The sequence below is a fragment of the Nelumbo nucifera genome, chromosome 8 (genome assembly GCF_055504915.1).
Source record: "Nelumbo nucifera cultivar China Antique chromosome 8, China Antique-T2T, whole genome shotgun sequence".
NCBI lineage: Eukaryota > Viridiplantae > Streptophyta > Magnoliopsida > Proteales > Nelumbonaceae > Nelumbo > Nelumbo nucifera.
This window is the reverse complement of record NC_142656.1, coordinates 48061412-48086055: the sequence shown is the minus strand read 5'-3', so window position 1 is coordinate 48086055 and position 24644 is coordinate 48061412. Positions and strand designations below refer to the sequence as shown.

Sequence of the window (24644 nt, the reverse complement as noted above, 5' to 3'; positions counted from 1 at the left end):
AGGTACCGATGAAGGTCAGCAACATTGAAGGTCTTGGATATACCCATATGATCTAGTAAATCCACTACATAGGCATTGTCATTAATCTTCTTCACGATCTTGTATGGACCATACTTCCGAGGCTTCAACTTGTTGTAAGTACCTATGGCAATCCTTTCATTCCTTAAGAAGAACATAACCTCATCACCTACATCAAACACTTGAGGTCGGCGGTGCTTGTCTGCAGCCATCTTGTACTTGGCGTTGGATTGCTCTAGTTTCTGCTTCACGGCCTCTTGGACGGATTGGATTTGTTTTGCCATCTGCTCTGCTGAGATACTGGCGCTGGGTACTTTGGGTAGCTTCACTAAATCCAGTGCATGGTTAGGGACCTTCATGTATACGATGGAGAATGGGGATCTGCCTGTAGAACTGTGCACTGCATTGTTATAGGCAAACTCAGCCTAGGCAATGGCGAAGTCCCACTGTTTTGGCCTCTCCCGGCATATGCTGCGGATTAAATTCCCTAAGGTCCGGTTTACCACTTTTGTTTGTCCATCTGTCTGCGGATGGGCTGTACTGCTGAAATTAAGTGATGAATCAAACAACCTCCACAGGGTCATCCAAAAGTGACTGAGGAACCGTGTGTCAAGATCTGAAGTGATGGTCTTGGGTACCCCATGCAAGCGGACAATCTCCCTGAAAAACAATTTGGCTGTTGCGGATGCATCTGTTGTTTTCTTGCATGGGAGGAAGTGAGCCATTTTTGAGAATCTGTCAACCACCACGAAGACGGAGTCCATGTTTCCCTAGGTCTTTGGCAAGCCTAGCACAAAATCCATGAACAAGTCTTCCCATATAGCAGTAGGAACGGGTAGGGGCATGTAGAGACTTGTGTTCTGAGTTTGTCCCTTAGCTGACTGATAATCATAGCACCTGCTTACAATGGTAGACACGCCCCTTCTTAATTTCGGCCAGTAATATCGCCCCTTAACTGCTTCTACTATTTTGTCCCTTCCCAAGTGTCCTGCTAATCCACCCCCATGCAAATCCCTGATGATCTTTTCACGAAGGGAAGTGCAAGGGATACACAGCTGTTCCCCTTTCATAAGGAACCCATCAGAAATAAAGAAGTCTTTTGCTGGCTGCTAATTCACACATTTCTCCCATACCTGTTGGAAATCTTCATCCTAGACATATAAGTATTTTAGGCACTCAAAACCCACAATCTCAACACTAAGGGTCTTGATGAGAGCTACATGCCTACTAAGTGCATCAGCCACTTTATTTTGCTGTCCTGTCTTATACACAATTTTATATGGGAACTTGTCTAGGAAAGCAGACCATCTGGCATGTAAATCACTTCTTAATTGCTTTTGCACACTAAGATATTTTAGGGCCTGATGGTCAGTATAGAGAACAAATTCTTTTGCAATTAAATAGTGTTCCCATGTCTTCAAGGCTCTAACCACATCATAGAATTCCTTGTCATAAGTAGACCACTTTCTCCTGGCTTCGCATAGTTTTTCACTGAAGAAAGCAATGGGTCTTTTCTCTTGGGACAATACAGCCCCTATGCCAACTCCACTGGCATCACATTCAACTTCAAATAATTTATTAAAGTCTGGCAAGGCAAGAACATGAGCAGTACATAATTTTTCTTTTATGAGAGCAAAACTTTGCTCTTGTTCTTCTCCCCACTGAAATTTACCCTTTTTCAAGCATTCAGTAATGGGAGCCATGATACTACTAAAATTCTTAATAAAGCGCCTATAGAAGGTTGCCAACCCATGAAATCGCTTGACATCTGTGACAGTGGATGGGGTCGGTCACTCCCTAATGGCTTTCACTTTTTCCTCATCTACTTTCACACAATTCTTGTTTATAATAAATCCTAGGAATAATAAATTATCATTCATAAAGATGCATTTCTTCAAATTAGCATATAATTTATTTTCCCTCAATGTTTTCAGGACCTCCCTAATATGCCCCACATGCTCTGTGATAGATTTGTTGTATATAAAAATATCATCAAAATAGACTATCACAAATTTACCAATGAAGGGGCGCAATACCTAGTTCATCAGCCTCATGAAAGTGCTGGGTGCGTTGGTTAGTCCAAAGGGCATAACTAACCACTCGAATAAGCCATCTCTAGTCTTGAAGGTTGTCTTCCATTCATCTCCGGGACGGATTCTGATTTGATGATATCCACTTCTGAGATCTATTTTTGAGAAAACTACAGCTCCGCTTAGTTGGTCCAGCATGTCGTCCAGCCTAGGAATGGAAAATTTGTACCCAATAGTAATCTTGTTAATGGCCTTGCTGTCGACACACATTCTCCAACTGCCATCCTTCTTAGGTGTAAGTAAGGCAGGTACTGCACAAGGACTCATGCTGATTTGAATGTGTCCCTTTTTCAATAATTCTTCTACCTTTTCCCATAAGATTTCATTCTCTTTCTGTAATGTGGGAGGTTAGGTAGACTAGCACCTGGAACAAAATCAATATGGTGTTGTATATCTCTCATGGGAGGGAGTTCATTTGATAACTCCTCTGGAACTACATCATTAAATTCATCCAGTAGTCCATGTATTTCAATTGGAATTTTATTTTCATCATTAACATCTTCTCCTTTTACTACTAACAAATGTATTTCATGAGTATCCTTACATTCTTTAACAAATTCAACATGATGATGGGTGATGGTAAGGAAATTCTTCTCATGTGCCTTTAGAGTATTTGTAATATTTTTTTCTGCTATGGGTAACAAAGTATAACGTGTACCCTCTTTTTCAAGTTGGTAGGCATTCTTCCTACCCATGTGCCTTGCATCTATATCAAACTGCCAAGGCCTCCCTAACAAAATATGGCAAGCATCCATATCTACAATATCACAATATTCTTCATCATGGTACTTACTTAATGAAAAAGGTACCTTGCAGCGTTCTTCCACTCGTACGCCGCCTCCTTCCTTGATCTACCCAATTGTGTATGGGTTGGGATGTTTTTTAGGAATCAGCTGTAATTGTTGGATGACATCGCTGCAAATAATATTTTCTTGACTGCCACTATCAATAATTAAATTAAATAATTTTCCCTTGATAGTACATCTGGTACGAAATAATATGTGCCTTTGAGAAGTATCCTTATTTTTCTGGGACAACATTAATTTTCTTACCACACAAGTATACTCCTCCTGTTCATATGGACCCTCTTCATCCTCCCCATTAGGTCCACAGTATACTTCTTCCTCAATATCTTCTTCCTCCTCTCTTTCTACCATATTAACTGTCTTCCTCCTGGGACAGTCACTGGATCTATGTCCCACCTCATTACATTTAAAACATTTAATAGGAGTAGGCCTTGCATAAGGGTTACTGGGTTTAGGAGGGTTGGAAGGATTACCTCGCGTATGTCCTCCTGTAGTAGCCTTACCGGTGTTACTTGTGCTTGCCAGGTGAGAAGGTTGTACTGCCGGGACTGATTTGTTCCTATCGACAGTTGTCGGTTTATTGTCGCTTCCGTTGTACCGGCGGTAATTATCACTGTGTGCCTTGTCTTGGAACATTAATTCTGCTTTCAAGGCTAGGTTCCTTGCTTCCTACACACTAAGAACCATATGTACACCAATTTTGCCCCTGATGGACGGCCTCAACCCGCTCAGATAACGGGTTGCCTGCTGGTTATCGCTTTTAGACAACTGGTTTCTTTCTACTAATTTTAAAAATTCTGATGTGTACTCATTCACACTACGTGAACCCTGCGCACACCTCTGATAAGATTCAAACATATATTGTTCATAGTCAAGAGGTAAAAATCTACCTCTGATTAATTGTTTCATACGCCTCCAGGTTCGAACAAGACCCCTTCCTTCTCTCATCCGGGTCTCTCTCATCTATTCCCACCAAACAGATGTGCCTCCCTTTAATCGGAAGGCTACCAGTTTCACCATTCGTTTCTCTGGTATTTCCATGTAATCAAAGAACCTATCGACTTCTGTGATCCAATCCAGAAGTCCCTCTATGCCAAGATCTCCACTAAAAGTAGGAATATCTACCTTGAGTTTAAATTCATTATTATTCCTACGGGGATTGAAATTACCTTGATTGTGCCAATTTCTACCATTTCTGTCGTTGCCGGGAAGAACTGGAGCACCACCAAATTCCAGATCATCATCATTGTCATTGTCCAAGACTGGTCGTCGTAGCGCAGTATGGACGGGTGGTCTGTCGTGGTCGTCTCCCTCGATTTGCTGTGGATGTTCCCGGTTCCGTGGAGTAACCTCCCGTAACAAGGTTCGCAGTTGTTCAGCCATCTCTGCCAACTGCTGCTCGATGTTTCGTGTGGTTGTACGCTGTTCTTCGATTGCTCTCCAAACAGCTGGAAACCCCTAATCTCCGTCACGGGGTGGGTTGCGACTGCTACGTATGGGTTGGACATGACTGGGCGAATTCCCTGCTCTGATACCACCTGACGCAGCATGGAAGCAATGAGAACCGGAGCTGGCTATGCAAGCACCGGGCGATCGCTAGCTTCTAACGAAGAACACCGAATTCTCTAGGAGAGAGAAAAGGTGGCGAAAATAGGAAGAAGAGAACTCGAAGAAATTCTGAAAATATGAAGTATGAATTGATTCTTAATTTTGGGAAAATAGCAGTATTTATAATACATTTGTAAATTGTAAAAGAACTAGGAAACAACAACTAGGATAGATCCAAATATCTAATCTGATAGGATCGAACTCTCCTTGGTTTGATCTCCACCGTTCGATCTCCCTAGATGCATGAATCTTGGATTATCTTGCTACTCTTGATGCTTCTTGGAGTCTTTCTTGATAATGTTGGAAGAGTCTTGTTTTATCTTGCTAATCTTTAGAAGAGTCTTTCTTTATCTTGCTAATCTTGGATCAGTTCTTGCTTATCTTGAATTCTTGGACTTAACCTTATCTTGAATTGACCTTATCCTAGGAGCTGCCGCCCCTAGGGGTGAGATGGGCCTTGTGATGGGCCTCCATCACTCTAAGTAATCAGAAAGTGTTGAAGATTTGCCACAATCGAGTTTGGGAACCAATTGTAGTCAATGTTAGCACTATCCAATTTGTATTAGGATAATACTTGGAGAATTCTAAGTCTTTCACAACTTCTGGGAGTCCTTTGTTTACCCTGACTCCTAGAGAGTCTCTTGTTATCTAATCTTTTACTCAGACTTATCATGTATTCTCAGAGATGTAATCTATCACAATTAAATAATCTATATATACTCATCTAGGATTGGCCAAACAAAACAACCAAATCCTAGAGTTTTTCTTCTAAAGCTCTTTGTTTTATCTCCTTTATTATTTGTTCTTTAAATTGGTAGTAGAGCTCTATGACAATTGATCCAAAAGCAAGTTATGCAGCCTCCAACACGAGTAGTAGTGTAGCTATATTGAGTGGGAACTCTTCTATTCCCTCAATCTAGACTGTGTTGCATTATCTCCCAATCATGTTAGGGAAAAACAACTGTCTGCTATGGCATGCACAATTCTTGCCTATTCTTCGTTATCATCATTTAACAGAAATGGTAGAGGGCAAGAAAAAACCACCATCACAAGAGATTCAGAACTCAAATGGCACTGAAACCATTCCAAATCCTGAATTTGAAAAATGGAGTGATTTTGATCAACTCGTGTTGATTTGGCTAATTTCCTCTCACTGAAGGCATCACAGAAAAAATGGTGGGTCTATCAACTTCTGTAGAATTTTGGGGGACACTAGCAAAGTGCTATTCCACTCACTCTAGGTCGAGAATACTTCAACTAAGAAGACAGCTTTAGAGTCTCAAGAAAGGGTCCCTATCCATCTTAGCTTGTGTATAGCCTCTCTACTATCTTTGAACTAGTATCAAAATCTTATCTTGTTCTCTTTACTTTGGTTGGTCTTGGTGGTGAATATGAATTAGTTTTTATTGTTATTACTACTTGTCCCGATGTTGATAGTCTTGCTATACAAGATATTCTTAGATTGCTTTTCAACCATAAAAATTGGATTGATGAGCAATTTCATTTTCTGAATGATGGGTCTATTAATGCTAATTTTACTAGTATGAGAAATAAAAGTTCTCTACAGCAAGGAAAACCCAATCAATAATTTCTTCCCAACTTTAATAACAACCGCGATAGGGGTAGGGGTCGAGGACCCTTCCCATTTAATCATCAAAAGTTTTATCAAAAAAATAATTTTAGTAATCAGCAACAATATCCTAGTGGTGGTCGTGGAAAGAAAAATCCTGATTTAGTTTGTCAAACATGCAAAAAGAATGGACACAATGCTCTAAAGTGTCACAAAGCCAAGTACGTCTTTGGCTTTTAGAATGATAATTCACCCAACAATCTAGTAGCATTCTATGGAGGTTTTAATACTCCTCAATATCAATTTGTCAATCCCCATAATGAGAGCCTATCATTTGACTTGACTTGGTATTCGAACTTGGGTGTTATGCTTCACATGACTCCAGATGTCGAAAATTTGTGGAACCGGTCAAAATACATGGGTTCTAATCAAACTAAAGTTGGTAATGGGAAAGGTTTGTGCATTCTTTATCCCAAGAATTCTTCTTTACAGTTTAATCAATTTCCCTTTATCTTAAATGTTATCTTCCATGTTCCTACTATTTGCAAGAATCTACTTTCAGTTAGTCAATTTAATAGAGATAATGATGTGTATTTTGAATTCCATCATGATTGTTATTTGCAAAGGATTATATGGGGAGAATTCTTTTTCAAGGGGCAAGTAGAGATAGTCTATATTGCTTCCCATTTTCAATTACTATCTTTGAATAATCTCCACAAACTTTAATTGGGGAGCAAACAATGGTTCAAGGTTGGCATCTATGATTTGGTCATGTAGCACTTTGAATTGTGAGGCAGGTTATTTCCGAATATGATCTTCCTTATAGCTTAGTTAGGTCAAATAGTGGGCATTGTTATTATGTTTTATTTTTTGATGATTACTCAAACTTCTTATGGATTTATCCTATGACTCGGAAAGCAGATGTTTTTGATATTTTTTTCTAAAATTTAAGAAACATGTAGAAGTTTTGTTTAATACCAAAATTCAATCCTTCCAATCTGATTAGGGAGGAGAATATAAAAAATTATGCTAATATTTGGACTCAGTGTATCACTCATAGAGAAACCTACCCTCGCACTCATGAGCAAAATGGAATAGTGAAACGAAAGCACAAACATATCATAGAATTGATCCTTCCTCTACAGGCCTCCTTGAATCTCCTATTTTCCTTCTTGGTAGATGCGACAGAAACAATAGTTTATCTAACCAATGGACTTCCCATTCCCATTCTCAAAGGACGTTCTCCCTATGAGATACTTTTTTAATGGTCTCCATATTATTCTATACTGAAGTGTTTAAGTGTTTCGGGTGTGCTTGCTGTTCTTTTCTCAGGCTATACAATAATCAAAAGTTTATGTTTATACAATATAGTCACACTCACAAAGGGAATCACCACTTTCATCCAATCTCTAGAAAATTATTTGACACGGCATGTTGTTTTTGATGAATCCTTATTTCTAGGTATTCATGTGCCCTTTTAATTTTCGTTGGTTTGTCCTGCCACTAGGAATTTTACTTCAGCCCCACTCTAGGATTTTGGGCGAGCTCGTGGAGATGCAGCCAGTGTGGTAGCAAGGATTTCTTGGATATTGTGATACCAAACCAAAGCAGACGTAAAGGTGCTAGAGTTAGTGTGATGCTGAACCGGAGCAGGTTCAGGTGTGCTAGAACCTGAACCTTGCTCTTACACTGAGGCTACAAAATCACCCCAATGGCATGATGCCATGCAAAAGGAATATAATGCCGTAATTAACAATGGCACTTAGGAAGCTGTACCTTACAATTCCCATATGAATGTGGTTGGAACTAAGTGGGTGTTTAAAATTAAAAAAAAAAAAAAAAAAATTGGGATGGTACACTTAATTGCTATAGAACTCGTCTCATAGCACAAGGCTTTAATCAAATTCCAAGGATAGATTTCTTTGACATGTTTAATCTAGTTGTCAAGCTAATGACTATTCGTACTATTCTAATTCTTTCTCTCTCTCTCTTTCTCTGATTCTCATAAATGTATAGTTCGACAATTGGACATAAATAATGCATTTTTGCATGGTTTTCTAGATGAGGATATCTATGTATGACAATCAAAGGGGTTCAAAGATCCCTCTTAGCTTGACCATGATGCAAGCTTCATAAAGCTCTCTTTATGGTCTTAAACAGGCCCCTTGAGCCTGGTATTCTCGGTTTAGTGGTACTCTTCTCCATGTAGGTTTTTGGAATTCCACAAATGATCCCACTCTATTCATTTATGATCTTGATAGTACCAAGTTATTCATTCTTATTTATGTTTATATTATTCTTACCAGGAATTCCACTATTGTGATTGATCATTTTCTTGCTTTATTATCCACTATCTTTCTTTTGAAAGACTTTGGAACTCTATGTTATTTTCTAGGTATTGAGGCATAATATAATTCCATTGGCCTGTTTTCAGCTGGACAAAAATTCGTTAGCTTGAAGGAGAGTGGTAACTAATGACTCATAATCGGGTCCAATCTACTGAGAACAACCTAAATGAGATCATCTTCTCAGACACCTCACCAATAATTCACAAGTATTATTAGAAAGCATCCTTCCCTGCTAACCAATATCATTAGAAGCTATGAGCATTTTCACCAATTAGAGGAATTATTAGCAATCATTTTTACTAGTTTGTCATCAAAAACTGAGCCTACACCATTCTCATATTGGGTTGCTATATCAACTTGGAGAAAGGGGTGCCTAACACCTTCCCTTTTCTAATCCTTAGAAACCAAAAGCTATAAGATAAGTGTCATTCCTATTGGAGAATCAAGTCGTTATCAAGGCAGAAAAATCAAATTTTCAAATCTGAAAACGAAAGCCCATTTTCTTTGAAAAATTGGTGGCAACTCCTTTTATTTGAGCCAAACATGAGCTTTTCGGAGCTTACACCCCTTTATCCCTTTTATAATATTGTCACCAACATCTTTAAGAGGGATGCGTTTCTTCATTAGGTTTGAGAAAATGCCACTAGGAACAACACCAAATGTCATTGTTAGAATTCTTAATCCTTTTACAAAATGTACTCTTTTGTAGTAAATAAAAGAAAATTCATTTAAACTGAAAACAAATTATGGATACACATATTTGATGTTTCATGTGTCGACTTTATCTCGATTTATGAAGTATGGCCCTTTTTTACAAGGTGTTTGGTTCCGTGAGCATTTATTCAATAAACACTACCACATATGTGCCACTTCAGCAGTTTTTCTCTCTTGTTCTTCTGTATGTGTCGAGAATGACATAAGTGGACTTCGGTTTTTGTGCATACCAATAGTTTGTGAAATTTATTTTTTAAAGATTTTACAAATGGTCAAGCATTTTTTCACTATTACACTGATGAGAAACCTAGTGGCACCTAGTTGTCATAAATAGTTGTAATTATTGCTTTTTTCGGTTTTACCAGCAAATAAAATACAAACTTTTATTCAATAAACATAAACTAAATCAAACACATACTTATAATTTTTTCACAAAATGCACGAACCAAAACATAAGGATTTATGTCAATAAATGGAAAGACCTAGTTGAACCCGACGTGGCACCATTTTTTTGAAAAACACGTGCGGCTTCAAAACCAAAGATCCCTTAATTAATAATTGTGAGTGGATCAAGACGAATCCCAATCTCTTAATGCTAATGGCTTACAATAAGTCACCAACCAATAAAAACGTGGGAGATCCATAACGGCTTACAAAAGGTGAGTTCTGATGAATGTGTGAGTACTCCATAAATTTTAATCAATTTTCATTGATTAATGTACCATAATAAACGCTTAAAGCATGGGAGATCTTGATTCCTGACCCTATCAAGGAAAATAAAGTGAATTAATGCAATGGTCCTTCGTGTTCTATAGTGTGGATAAGAAATTGGTGGGTGTGGATTAGTCCACACTACACCCTATGGCAAGGACCAATCCACACCACACCATAGTCCACAGCTGTTTTGAACTATAGACAAATTGTGCAGACTAGACCAATCCACACCCACAGTGGCATTCTATAAGTGTGGTGTAGACCACCACACGTTTTTGATTCCATGTATCTCATGTACATTTTTTGAATGATATACATAGTTAATTATAAATATCTAACTTTTGCTTTTTCTATGATAAATATTTTAAAAAATGCACCAATGAATTAATATTAATCAATAAATATTATTTTTTATAAAACAATAGTAAAATAATTAAAATTTTATAAAATATATATTAAATATTTAAAAATTATTATTTTATTGATAAAAACATTAAGAAAATATAAAAATTAAAAAATTAAGATAATTACTATTTTATTGACAAAAATATTAAAAATAATATTTAAACAATTGATACAAAGAAATTTTTGCAAGATAAGCATGGCATCTAACGATTTAGGCAAATGCTCTCTTAACTCAAATAGGACCTATAGGCAAATGCTCAATGGTTAACAAATGAGCCAAGCAACCATGCAGGAGATTCTTGATGTAGGGCCTAGAAAGCACCAGGACTCATCTATCAATTCAATCCACGTTGACGTGTGTCCCTGGGTAGTGCCAAGTGAACCAGCGAAATCATGATACGTAGAACGTACGAACCAACGGCAAGACAGAAATGGATCTCTAAAGATAAGGACCTTTGCTTCTCTATTGCTATTAATACCACCAACATTCAACAAGCCTAAAAGAAAATAAACTAAGTACATGTCTTCTCTTCTCTTAGCTCTCAGTCATCACACTTGCTCTTCTATCATGGTCATGGCTACCTCCGTAATAATGACTCTCCTCTCCTTCTTTGGCCAAAAAAGCACTGAAACTCACCAACTCCACCTCAAAATCTTGATGAAGGTAACTTCACCATGAGAAGATCCTTGTCTCAACCCAAGCAATCCATAACTGGTAGCCCATGTATGGTCCTGGCCATGTCAAGTACTTGGGTCCTTTCTTCGGCTAGTGAATTCCCCCGTGAGCATGGCTAGGATAGTGTCGGTCTCTCTACTGAGCTAGAGACCTTTGCCAAAAACCATGAGCTTAAGGCCATCCGCACCAAATGGGCCATGCTGGGAACATTGGGGTGCATCGTACCTAAGCTATTTGAACGCAATGACGTCAATATCAATGAAGCCATATGGTTTAAGGCTAGCTCATAGATCTTCAGAGACGAAGGACTGAACTACTTTTTAAGTTCACAACAGCTTCTAATTGTAGAAACCTTCGGCGGAGTAATTCGACAGAGAAGACCTACAACGGTAAAAGGATGTAGGATTTAGAGAGTACGCGTGAAAGATGGTAGCAAAAACAAGCATAGACCAATCCCGTCTACAAAAAATGCCATTGACAAGAAATTAAAGTGTGAACAAGGCTGATCCATGAGATAGTATGGAGCGATCCCATCTACAACAAACCAAATGGTGATTTCATCCCGTGGCATGGACCGAAATGGTAGACTGAAATGGTCCATCCACAGGATGAACACACTACCGAATGCCACCACAGTATGTGAAAATGACCCATTGTGTGTGTGGAGATACCCACATTAAAAATCACAAAAAAATGGGATTTTTTGGCCATTTGTTCCACCTTTCGGTTTCAGGCTTTTTTGGCCAGTTCTACAAGTGCAATGGAAATTTTAATTGTTTTTGGATGTCAAAGATGGAACAAAAAGTCACCCCAAAACTCTGTATCCGTTACTATAGCTAAATCTAAAGTGAATTTTGTAGTTTGATATACATCAGCCACTATTATAACCCTTTCACAGAGATAGATCGTTTTGGTACCCTTTGAAATACATCCGCATGCATTGTAATTGTAAAGTGGCTATACTATCAAAAACATTTTAACCATTGCATGAAAGTCCGAAACAAACAGAAGCCGAACATAACACATACTTTAATAACCAGAAAGGACTTAAAAAAATAAGCAAAACAGATGCATGCTTGCTAGCGCTTCATGGGGCAAACAAAATCAACACCAAATCATCCATTCAACAACTTCAAAGCGCACTCTTTCCAAGAAAGATGTCAGTGAGAACAGTAGTTGATTGCAGGGAAGCTTTCAGCAATGATAAACCCTGTAAAATAACAAAACCATGAAAAAGCAAATTTGCCATACGATACATGCAAAACTTCCGTGATCATGCCCAAAAAACGCAGAGAGAAAAAAGAAGTGATAGCAGTTTGTTCGTTTACCTCATCATAGCCCAAATGAACAACTCGTTCCTCAAGCGTGCCAACATCCTTGACATTGAACTTGTTGAGAAGAGTAATAGTTGAGATGGTGGACATGGGCGAGACTGCCAAATCGTCCATCACCATGTATGTCACAACTCCCTTCACATACCCTCCCTCTTCGTCTCCGGTTGTCGCCACCTTATTGGTCGCTTGGGATTCAACGTACTGCATCTTAGTTGACATTTTACACCGGCAAAGGGGACAATCAACGCCAGAAGTGTCTGATACATAATAATGTCGAGAACTACTGCACCCAAACCACTGTTATCGCCGCACGAATAGTAAATTTTCGTGACTGGGTCCTGTTTTGGTAAAAGGAGAGGAACCTGGGCCACGCATATTGGAGATTTGGGGTTCAAGAGGGAGTCTTTGCTTTGGCCCGGTTGGATGTACGTTTGGTTTAGGTTTTCTATACTATCATACAAGTTTATCACAGAACCCACCATGTTCTGCTTCGTGAGAAGCTTTACAATAGTTCCGAGAGGCATCGCCAGGAGGTTGAAGAGGAAATCTACGAAGTCCTTCCCTACTTCAGCAAATAGGACTCTGTTAGCATTCGTGTCTATCAGCAGCTTCAAGCTCAACTTGGTCATGGCGTAGGCTACTGGGACGATCGTGATTTGTTTAATCGTTCTGGAGACAAGATAAAGGACACTTGTGAATTGTTTAATGAAGGCATTAATGGTACAATTTCGAGGGAATACGTTTAAAAACAACCAAGTATAGTGAAATAGCAGAAATGCAAGATGAGAAAATGAATAATGATGGAATGGGGCACACCAACACAATAGATATATTTGTCACAAACAAGAATGAAATTAGGGACAAGCTATGAATAAAATATAATGGTTTAGTGTTGTTAAGGAATAGTTCCATCAAGACAATGATTCGGCAGTAAAAGCTAACGTTGGGTTTCTTCTCACTTTGCAAATACGATGATGATAGAACATGCAATCGGTTGAAGCTTTTCTCTCCCAGATCAAATGGAGCGAACAGTGGTGTGTTTCGTCAGCCCATTCACGCCGGATTCGCGTCTGTACTCTGATATGTTGAATCAATGGTGGGCTGATTGCAGCTCTGTTGTGAAGCCGAGTGGATGGTTGGTGTAGTTGCTTGCCCCAGTGGAGTAAAGAAAAAAAAAAGATTGCAACTGTAAGGGTGTTAATCCCTTGGTGCCGATCTGAAGTCTAAAGTGATGATGTTGGAATCTAGAAGAAGCTTTTGTTCTGTTGAATGCCTCAGTATTGGAGACGTTCTCCCCTTTTGTACCCTGTTTTCCAGGGCTGAATTTTGGGGTTTAGGAGGATTGTCAAGAACTGTTGGGGAGAGGGAAGCAAGAACGGGAAGGAGATAGATAAGAGAGATCTTGGGAGGAAGAAAGGTAAGCCAGAGGGAAATCAAAATAAGAAAGAAAAAAAAAAAAAAAGGAAGAAATAAGGAGAATGAAAGGGAGGAAACAGGGGAGAGGAGAGGAGGGAGCGGAGAAGAGAAAGGGAAAGAAGAGGGAGCAGTGGGGTCAGTAAAAGAAAAGAAGAAAAAAAGGGGGAGCGGGGGAGCAATTGAATCGATCGGAAGTTGACAGTATTTGATGGCTCAGCTGCTTTAAAGAAGCCATTAGCTGGCTTTGCCTTAGCCTCAAACGATCTAGATCTGGTCCATTTCATGATAATAGTGGATCAATATCTAATTCGTTTTGTACATTCGGGTCAAACCCAAAGGAAGCCTCGTCCCTTAATTAGAGGAAGAGAGAGAGAGATGAGTGATGTGGTGTTACGAAGCCCCTTCATAAATTTAAATGAAAAATAAAATATGGGAAGAGACTCAGCAAAGGAAAATCTCCCTCGATTTAATCCTCAAGAATTTCTTCACCATTTCAATTCTACCAAGGAATTGGGCGTCAATAAATTGAGAAGAGGCCTTGGAAGACAAAAGAGCAAACGCTTAGGGTCTTTTCATAGGATCTGCACATCTTAAGATCAAAAACACCCTGAAGATGGGGTTTTCTCAGCAAAGGTATGCTAAGCGAACATGTGTAATAGGCCAAAAAGAGCAGCTCTATTAATATATCCAAAATGAAGGCAGAATTGCATTAACGCCAAGCATTTTCCAAGCCCCGACTAGATATATACCATTGATCATGTATTTCAAAACACCAAAACAAAATGAGAATACTTGGGCATCATGGGCCAAAACACAGCTCCTTCTTTTCAATAAAGATATCAGTAAGCACAGTAGTTGACTTCATTGAGGCTTTCACAAGTGCCAAACCCTGTCAAATAACAAAAAGAGGGAATTCTTGCTGAACATCAAACCCACGCCAAATCTTTCATCACTGATCAATATTCAGTAACCCCAACTCTGCTAGACACAATGAAAGCATTCCTGAAAGCTTTCTTTCTTTACCTCATTGAAGCCGAAATCGACAACTTGTTCCTTAACTGCACCAACTTCCTTTACTTTTAGCCTGTTAAGCAAATTAATAACTGACATGGTGGACATGGGCATGACTGTCTGATCGTCCATCACCATTAAGTCACCATTCCCTTCACGTATCCTCCCTCAACAGTTATCTCGGTCGATTTGGGTTTACACTGCAGCTTAATTGACATCAGTTCCGAACAACTCGGACAACAAGCATCAGGAGTGTCTGTCACGTAGTGATGTCGCAATTTGCTAACAGCAGCTTCAACGCCCCCGTCCCATGCTCTGGCACTGCATTCAAGTGGCAGGAAGGGAACTTGGGTCGTCACACACGTTGCTGATTTAGGATTCAAGAGGGAGTCCTTGTTATGGCCCGGTTGGAAGAAACTTTGGCTTAGGTTTTCCATACTGTCGTACAAGTGTCCCACACAACCAATCATGTTCTGCTTCGAGAGAAGCTTGACAATGGTTCCGAGGGGCATCGCTAAGAGGTGGAAGAGAAAATCACGAAGTTCTTTCCTACTTCAGCAAAGAGGACTTTGTAGCAGCTTCCAAGCTCAACTTGGTTGCTTCACTTGCTTCCATTGGATAGGCTTCTGCAACGAGAAACAATGATGGATCCAAAGGTAGGGAGTATTATCGACGGACTGACACTGATAAGCCATTTGATTTCAGTGTACAACTTCAAGGCGTATGAGATCATTGCGGAACTGGCAATGCCGTCCACGATATTTTTTGGAATTATAAATTGTCGTTGTCAGCCAGAAAACCTGCATGTCACCGTGAGGTTGCCTGAAGGATCTGTTTGGCATCACTCTCCAGAAGCTATTCCAGCCAGAACTGTGTTTGGTTCAAGAATGATCATATCGGTGGAAAAGGGATAAAATCTAGGGTTGGGCAACTTTTGTGGTTTAATATAATATAATTAAAAAAAATCTAAAAAATAGGTTAATTTTTTAAAAATAGGCAAAAATACTGTTCATCTTCTTCTTCTTGCCCCCGTTCATCAGAGCCGCCGCCCGACGTCGCCTCTGCCTCCGGCAATATTGCTGGAGGTGGCCGAAGGCAGAGGTGGCAGTGGCGACGCTGGTGGTTTCTGTCCAACGCCACCACCTCCGCCCGCCTCCGCCTCCGCCTCTAGCAACATTTCTAGAGATGGCTGGAGACAGGTGGCGGGTAGAGGAATGGCCACCAGCACCGCCGCCGACGCCACCTCTGCCTCCGGCCACCTCCGGAGAATTAATTATACCATTCATTGTCTCTTCAATAACCTTTCCTCTTCATTATTCCATTAAATTGCCAAAAATTCATGAACTTATATATTCCTTTCAATTTAACTATAATTTTATATACATTAGATATATTTATATAAAATTATAATTATCAATAAAAATAATTATATTGAAATGGTGATACTCAATGATATATTATTAGGCTAAATAATCTACTTCAATTTAAAAAATAATTAATTTTTAAGTTAATTAATGTAGTAATTCAAAATAAATATTATTTAATTCACTCAACAAATAAAACCAATGTTTTAAAAATCAACTTGGAAGCTGAATAGTTTTCGCCTCTAGGTCACGAGCATGATTCAAGGTATCAATATGCCTCTATGTACCGGTAGAGGCATATTGGTACTTAAAAACACATAGACTCAACTTGTTTTAGTTTTTTCTCAAATTTTGGTTTTTGGGGAGTTAAAAATGGGTGGGGTTCCAAAACAACTATAAACAGGTGTTTCGAGACTCAAAAGATACGATACGACATGCCCAATAATAGGTGTAACATATTGATTTTTTGAACCTTGATCACGGGTCAACGATTCAACAATATAGGTTGAACAAATCAAACCATGGCACATCATTTATCTGAAAATTGTAGTTTGAGACCAATAAGTTTTTTTCTATAATGGGGTTTTGAAAATTGTGAAAACATCATCCAAAATAAAAAAAAAGGGTCACCTCAACCGGACAATTGAGCACAATGTTGAGTCCTCTATAAGTTTTCAATACATTGTATATTATAACCCATGAGGCTATGACCCAATGACTAGATCAAAAGGGTCAATAGTCAACCACTTGGGATGAATGAGTTTTAACCAAATCACTGGTTTTTGACAAAATAGTAGGTTTTAGGGAACCTAGAATTAGAAATAGGTCGAGTGATGGTTCGAATGGTTTAATTCTCTAAGTTAATGACAAGTTGAAAACATTGAAGAAAACATCATAAAAGTTAATACATTTATATTCCATTTGAAATAATAAAATTAAATACCCATAGTAAAAATAATTTATTAAATTACTTAAATAAGATAAAAATAATTATTAATTATTATTATTGATAAAAATATCTTTATTAATATAATAAAAAATTAATAAATTAGTAAAATGTAATAAGATAAAATAAAGACTAATATCTATTTAGAATTAATATAAACATAATACAATATGATCCAACAATCAGTACCCAAAAACGTGAAAGTCTAGTGCCTAGACTTTCAAAATGTGACAATCCAGGACCTGATGTTAATTCATCGCCAAAAAAAATGCAAAAACACATAATTACCCTTCATGGTTTCAACAACTGTATGGATTTTTTTTTAAATAACAAAAATGACCCCCACCATAACATCTTTTCCCTGTGAGTGGGAACCACTATTCATCCACTCTATGCCCTGAAGTTCTAAGAAACCAATTCTCCTTGTCGGCGATGGTAAGCAGAATACGTTGTTGTAAAAGTTGAAATCGATGAGTCACAGTTGAAATCGATGAGTCACAAACCAGAGAGCATTGTATGAAGATCGTCTCAATTTATTTTGGAAGAAATCGCTGGAACAAAATGCATCTGCTACTGCTACTACAAGTGTATTTAACTCAATCGTTGCCGAAGAAGACGACCTCTTGTTGTCAATGCCAGAGGAGACAACTAGGGTTTTTTTTGGCTATTATTTCTATCATTTTCTATGCTCTTTTATTATCATTATAATACATCGACTTCTAGTTGATTTTCATGCATGATTTATAGGGTTGTTTATTCCCTTATATGGTTTGATATGACCAAGATGGATCAATGGTTGGTTTTGATGCAAGATTTTTTAGGGGAACCATTGCCAGAGGTGTATTGTTGTTTAATTTCGAGGGAGGCACACCATTCTCGAAACCATGTGTCATCAAATTGCTTTCCATTGTCAGTGACCAACATGTGGGGGAGGCCGAAGCGACAGATGATGTTCTTCCAGAAGAAGCTTTGGATCACTCGAGCTATGATGGTGGCTAAGGGCTCGGCTTCAACCCACTTGGTGAATTAATCAATGGTGACGACGAGGTATTTTCTATTTCCTGTTGCTTGAGGGAACGGGTCAATGCCCCACTTGGCAAAAGGCCAAGGGCTGTTGAGGGCCGATAGAGTCGTGGCCGGCCAATGGGAGAGGCTCGGTTAAGGTCTCTCAGATGAAGCCAACATCGAGTAGCTTGCCAACTTCCTCTCCTATGGCCTTCCAAAACTCCAGTGCAAAGTTCCTATTCCTTTGTCGAATTGGCTTAGAGCTCGGGTCCACGATCAGACAGTTCGGATAGGCTCTCTAGGGGAAGGTTGGACCCGACGCAAACTGTTTTTTTGGGGTTAGCCTCGTCTAGGGGGACCGAGACGAGGTCCTCGACCGACTTGCCTTGGCTCGTTGGATCTTCCTTGAGGTCAATGCCCTCAAGTAACAGTGCTTCTTTATTCTTGCCCTTCAGTGTCGTCACGTAGCATTGACAAACTGCTTGCTGACCCCCCCGCACGACTCCGACGCCATGTTCAATGGGGAACTTGAGGGCATTGTAGGGGGAGCCGATCCTTACAACCAGGAGTCTGTTCATCCTCGTCACCTGCTGAGGCACTGTTCCTACTATGACGGGTAGGCTAATTTTTCCTTCAAGTTGAACTACGTTGCTGGAGAAATCAACGAGTGGGACATTGGTGAGTTGTAGGCGCTCGGGCGCTAGCCTCATCTTCTCAAGTGCTTCATAGAAGAGGATGCCAGCCAAAGAGCCACTATCTACCAAAATCTCTTCACCAAAAAATTTACGACGACGACTGAGATTACAAGTGCATCGTCATGGGGGACCGTGACCCCCTTTAGGTCCTCATCTGTGAAGGTGAGGGCTTCTTACTACTTTGGCTTCTTGGGGCTGCATCCTAGATGTTTACCTACCTGGCGTAGGCCTTGTGGGCCGAGCCCAAGGCTCCACTTAAGGCCGAGCCATCAACTACGATGTCGATGACGCCGACAAGTTGTTGATGTTGCTGCTACTGTTGATGGGAGAATGAGGCCCTGGCCTTGCCCCTGGCATACTGCTTGAGGTGACCGCGGCGAATGAGGGACTCTTTCTCATTCTTCAACTCATAGCAGTCCTTGGTGTCATGGTCGGTGCCACGGTGGAATTTGTAGTACTCCTTCGAGTTTCCCCTCTTGGGGTTCCTCTTCTACTTTTCTAGCCACTTCACATATTCCTCCTTGCCGACCTGCATCAGAATGTGGGTTCGAGTGGAGTTGAGTGGCATTTATTGGTTGTAAGCCAGGGTCGAGGCCGGTGGCATCTTGTTATCCTTGTTGTTTTTGTTGTTATGGTTGTCTCCGTTCTTCCCCTTCTTCTTTGGGCCTCTGTGGTGGCGCTAAGCCTCCCTGTCCAGGTGATGACTGGCCGAGGCCTCCTCAGCCACGATGCACTTCTTTGCCTTCTTGAGGAATTTCACCTGGACTTCGGTGGAGTCTTGGCTGCTAAACACTTTAAGGCCAAGCCAAGGAGGAGGCCACTAATAGCAGCATGCATGGAGATCATTGGATCGAGGCCCCGGACCTCAAGCTCTTTCTTCTTGAAGCGGTCGATGTAGGACCGCAATCTCTCGCTCCGCTTCTGCTTGACGGACATCGGCGAGACGACGCTGTTCTAGCATTGCCTGCTGCTGATGAAATGGACGAGGAACAAGTTGGCGAACTGATCCCATGAGCTGATGGAGCGAGGTGGGAGTCTAGAGAACCATTGTTGAGCTGCCCCCTTGAAGGTCGCCTAGAAAGTCCAGCACGTCAAGGCGTCGGAGTACCCATAAAGGAGCATGAGCGCCTTGAAACTTTCTAGTTGGTTGTCGAGGTCTATCGTTCCATCGTGCATCTCCAGTGCTTGTGTTTTGAAGTGTGGAGGAAGGGACTCGGAGATGATGTTCAAGGTGAATGCATCCATCCTTCCTGTTGGATGGCTCTGGCTAGTTGAGACGTTAGCTCGACTCTCTCTGACTTAGCAGAGCTTGTCCTTAATTGCTCTAAGACGAGCTCCGAGCTAGGCTTGCAAGTCCACGATTCTTTGGTTAAGAGGACCTATGCACCATTCCGGTCTTCACGTACTCAGTTGGGGTCAGCCTGGACCCCGACTGCTTGGTTGCAGGGCCACATCCATCCCTTCTGGCCCTACAGTTGTTCAGGAGGTCTCAGAGGTCCGAGACTTGTAAGGGAGAGGCATGGCGTCGGCCCTCGGTCCTCGAGAGGGGGTTGTGATGCCCAAGGTGCCTGCCTTCGTTCCTAGAGTTCTCTCTTCTTCGGCGGCGGAGATGTTGTTCGGAGTTTTGACAATTGTCGTGAGACTGTGCCGATTCTTCCCCCCTTTGGCTAGAGGGTCTTGAGGTTCTCGACAGCTCGCTAGTGCGTCGGCTACAACCAGATTTTGAAGGCTCAACCCGAGGGGAATCGGTGGGGCCAAGTGCTAGCGGGTCCACAGACTTGTGTTACCCTCGGCGGGGTGGCCGCTCTAGGGATGGCCTCTTACCTGGAGTACACCTCATCAACCCGTTGAGTGAGGTGGTCCAGCCGGTCGAGGACCGCTTGAAGTTGTTCAGTGTTAACCAGGTCCTGAGTGTTTCTCGCATTCCTCACCATGTCGGCTGAGGCTTAGGAGTTTATTCTTTTAATTTGGAGTTAAACAAAGGAAATTCCTAGTGACGTTCCCACAGACGGCGCCAATTGTTGATGCTTACATTGGCCGTGGGATCAACAAGATAAATTTGCTCCCAAGCTAAGGTGGTCTCCCGAGGCCTGAGGTGTCCTTGGTGGTCAAAGACGAGGGGTCAGATTCTGCAAAGAGAACAATGTTAGAAACCCTAGGTCACACCCGAGGTGAGTACTCTGACGATCAAGTTGGTATGTGTGTAAAGAGTGGCCAAGGCTTGAGGTACGAGGAAACTCAGATGAGGCCACAAGAGTTAACAAGATATCTCAAGGAGAGGTTGGGAGTCTTGAGCTTTGGATCCTTTACCTTGAGGGTGATACCTCCTATTTATACGAGAAGCACGGCCATATACGGCCACCAGATGACGCAGTGAGATTCGTCCCCCGATAGCCGCTGAACTCGTCCCTAAGTGCGCCCTCTACCCGTTCTCTGATTGGCTTTGCCCTGGGACACGCTGACATACACATGTAGAACCAATATTGGGCTAACCGGATACACCTACATCAAATGACATTCAAGGCTTGGTATTTGAATTTGTTTTTCAATGCTTTGATTTAGTTTGTTTTGTTTAGGGTTCTTGTTTGTATGCATATGGTCGTTGAAGTTAGCTTGAATCTTAATTAATTATTTGTATCTTATTTAACTAAGAGTTTAAATCTTTGAGTTGTGTTGCAAAAATGTTATTTGTCTTATTACATGCAAATGTATGTGTACAACGTTAATTAAAGAATAGAAATATTCTGCATCCAATTGTACTTTTCAGTTTTTTAAGAACTTCTTCAGGTTTTCATAAAGTATGGAGCTGTAGACATGATGGCTGAATGAAAATTTCTGAATATTTGAATCATTTACTAATTAAACATGTCCACAACCTTCTGCGCCCTAAAATCATGGAATCGTCTTTTGTCTTATTTTGTATTTCATGCTCATTTTGAAGTAACTGCATACTTTCGAATGACACTGATGTCTTCTACTATTGAATTTTGTGTGTTGACAAGAAGAAAACCAATCTAACCTTCAAAACTAGATTGGTTCATTTAATTTGATTTCATGATTGGGAGTTGTTAGGAATACGGTCCAATCTAGCCTTAGTTGCAGTTCTTCAATAAAGGCTTAAAACGTGGGAGACCCTGATTCCTGACCCAATCAAGGAAAATAGATTGAATTAATCCAAGGCTCCTTCAGTATGTGAAAATAACCCATTATGTGTGTCGACATACCCACATGAAAAATCACAAAAAAGGGGATTTTTTGGCCATTTGTTCCACAACTGCAATGGAAATTTTAATTGTTTTTGGATGTCAAAGTTGGAACAAAAAGTCACCCCCCAAAACACTGCATCTGTTATTATAGCTAAATGCAAAGTGAGCTTTGTAGTTTGAAATATACATCAGCCACTATTATAACCCTTTCACAGAGATAGATCGTTTTGGTACCCTTTGAAATACATCCGCATGCATTGTAATTGTAAAGTGGCTATATTATCAAAAACATTTTAACCATTGCCTGAAAGTCCGAAACAAACGGAAGCCGAACATAACACATACTTTAATAACCAGAAAGGACTTAAAAAAATAAGCAAAACAGATGCATGCTTGCTAGCGCTTCATGGGGCAAACAAAATCAACACCAAATCATCCATTCAACAACTTCAAAGCGCACTCTTTCCAAGAAAGATGTCAGTAAGAACAGTAGTTGATTGCAGGGAAGCTTTCAGCAATGATAAACCCTGTAAAATAACAAAGCCATGAAAAAGCAAATTTGCCATACGATACATGCAAAACTTCCGTGATCATGCCCAAAAAACGCAGAGAGAAAAAAGAAGTGATAGCAGTTTGTTCGTTTACCTCATCATAGCCCAAATGAACAACTCGTTCCTCAAGCTTGCCAACATCCTTGACATTGAACTTGTTGAGAAGAGTAATAGTTGAGATGGTGGACATGGGCGAGACTGCCAAATCGTCCATCACCATGTATGTCACAACTCCCTTCACATACCCTCCCTCTTCGTCTCCGGTTGTCGCCACCTTATTGGTCGCTTGGGATTCAACGTACTGCATCTTAGTTGACATTTTACACCGGCAAAGGGGACAATCAACGCCAGAAGTGTCTGATACATAATAATGTCGAGAACTACTGCACCCAAACCACTGTTATCGCCGCACGAATAGTAAATTTTCGTGACTGGGTCCTGTTTTGGTAAAAGGAGAGGAACCTGGGCCACGCATATTGGAGATTTGGGGTTCAAGAGGGAGTCTTTGCTTTGGCCCGGTTGGATGTACGTTTGGTTTAGGTTTTCTATACTGTCATACAAGTTTCCCACAGAACCCACCATGTTCTGCTTCGTGAGAAGCTTTACAATAGTTCCGAGAGGCATCGCCAGGAGGTTGAAGAGGAAATCTACCAAGTCCTTCCCTACTTCAGCAAATAGGACTTTGTTAGCATTCGTGTCTATCAGAAGTTTCAAACTCAAATTGGTCATGGCGTAGGCTACTGGGACCGTGGGACGAGAAACAATGATGGTTCCAAAGAAAGGCCAACGATCTACCAGCGGCTTCAAAGTTCAAATGGCTTGTTTTTGAAGGTAGGGAGTTTTATCGACGGACTGACACTGATAAGCCATTTGATCTCAGTGTACAACTTCAAGGCGTATGAGATCATTGCGGGACTGTATTAAATGCTGCTACACATTTTCAGAAACATTAATTCGGTCTTCTCGAGTCATCCTTGAGAAACAGAGAAGTTAATGTAAGTCGAGTCCTCCTCCAATGTAAGTTACTTTCCAATGTAAATCGAGTCTTCTTCCAATGTGAGTTAATTCCAATGTTAGTCGAGTCTTCTTCCAATGTAAGTTAATGACAGTCGAGTCTTCTCCCAATGTCAGTTAATGATAGTCGAGTCTTCTTCCAACGTGAGTCGGTTCATCTTCTACCGACTCTAACTATTATAAATACCTCCTCCTTTATTGCATAGTGACATCTGAGAGAAACGAAAGAAACAATCAACTAAGTTTTTCTCTCAAACTACTAAGCTTTTTTTCTCTCTTCTTTAGTATCCTTTCTATTCATCTTCAGTCTATCAGACTGGCAATGCCGTCCACGATATTTTTTGTCGTTGTCAGCCAGAAAACCTGCATGTCACCGTGAGGTTGACTGAAGGCTCTGTTTGGCATCACTCTCCAGAATCTATTCCAGTGATTCTTTTGATTTAGCTCTTTTTAGTAGCCATTAGATTAGAATATTTTGTGGACATTTGAGCTACAAAAACCTTAGCTTGTGTGTTGAAATCTCGTGAGAACGTGTTCCAATCCAACACTCTAATCCTAAAGAGGATCATTTATTTATGTGTTCCAAACCAACGCAATTTGCTAAAACTGTGCTTCTACTTTCTGTGGATATATTTGCAGTTTTCACAATGATTCCTCTACACTTTCTCAGGATTTCTATCAATTTCCAAAAGGAAGTCACCCACGGTACTATGTTTTTCCTTCACCCATTTCAATTAAGATGGTAGCGAGGTTTGGAACCGTTTAGAGCTTTTGCATTTGACCCAAAACTCTATTGCAAATGAAATAGCTGCTCTAGGTTGCTGGAGTTGGAATGAATCCACATTGTATTTTTTCTCTTTAATTATTTTCTATGCCCGTCTCTGATCACAAAGCTTGTGTTTATGTTCAAAAGTTTGTATGTGATGGAGGGAAATTTGGCCCGACCTCGTAACAGGGAGACACATAGATGTGACTCGGCATAAGTGACAACTCAGCATGATTAGTTCGCTACAAAGCGACCTCGGGTATCCTGTTACCCCGAACTAAAGTTACTTCGAGCCACGATCATCTCGAACTAAGATCACCTCGGTACCAGTTCGCGACCAGGATAGTGGTACCAAGTCCGCTACAAATCGAGCTCGGACAGTTGGGC

The 24644-nt window shown here is 40.5% G+C and overlaps 1 pseudogene across 1 annotated transcript; it reads right to left on the bottom strand.

Moving 5' to 3' along the window:
- Positions 1 to 12081: 12081 nt before the first annotated feature.
- LOC148789982 (uncharacterized) lies at positions 12082 to 23206 on the bottom strand (annotated as a pseudogene). The gene is made up of 6 exons (XR_016079724.1): positions 22723 to 23206; positions 15264 to 15336; positions 14723 to 14783; positions 14515 to 14588; positions 12278 to 12952; positions 12082 to 12159 (listed from the first exon to the last, which is right to left on the bottom strand). The product of XR_016079724.1 is annotated as an uncharacterized LOC148789982 (transcript).
- Positions 23207 to 24644: the final 1438 nt, after the last annotated feature.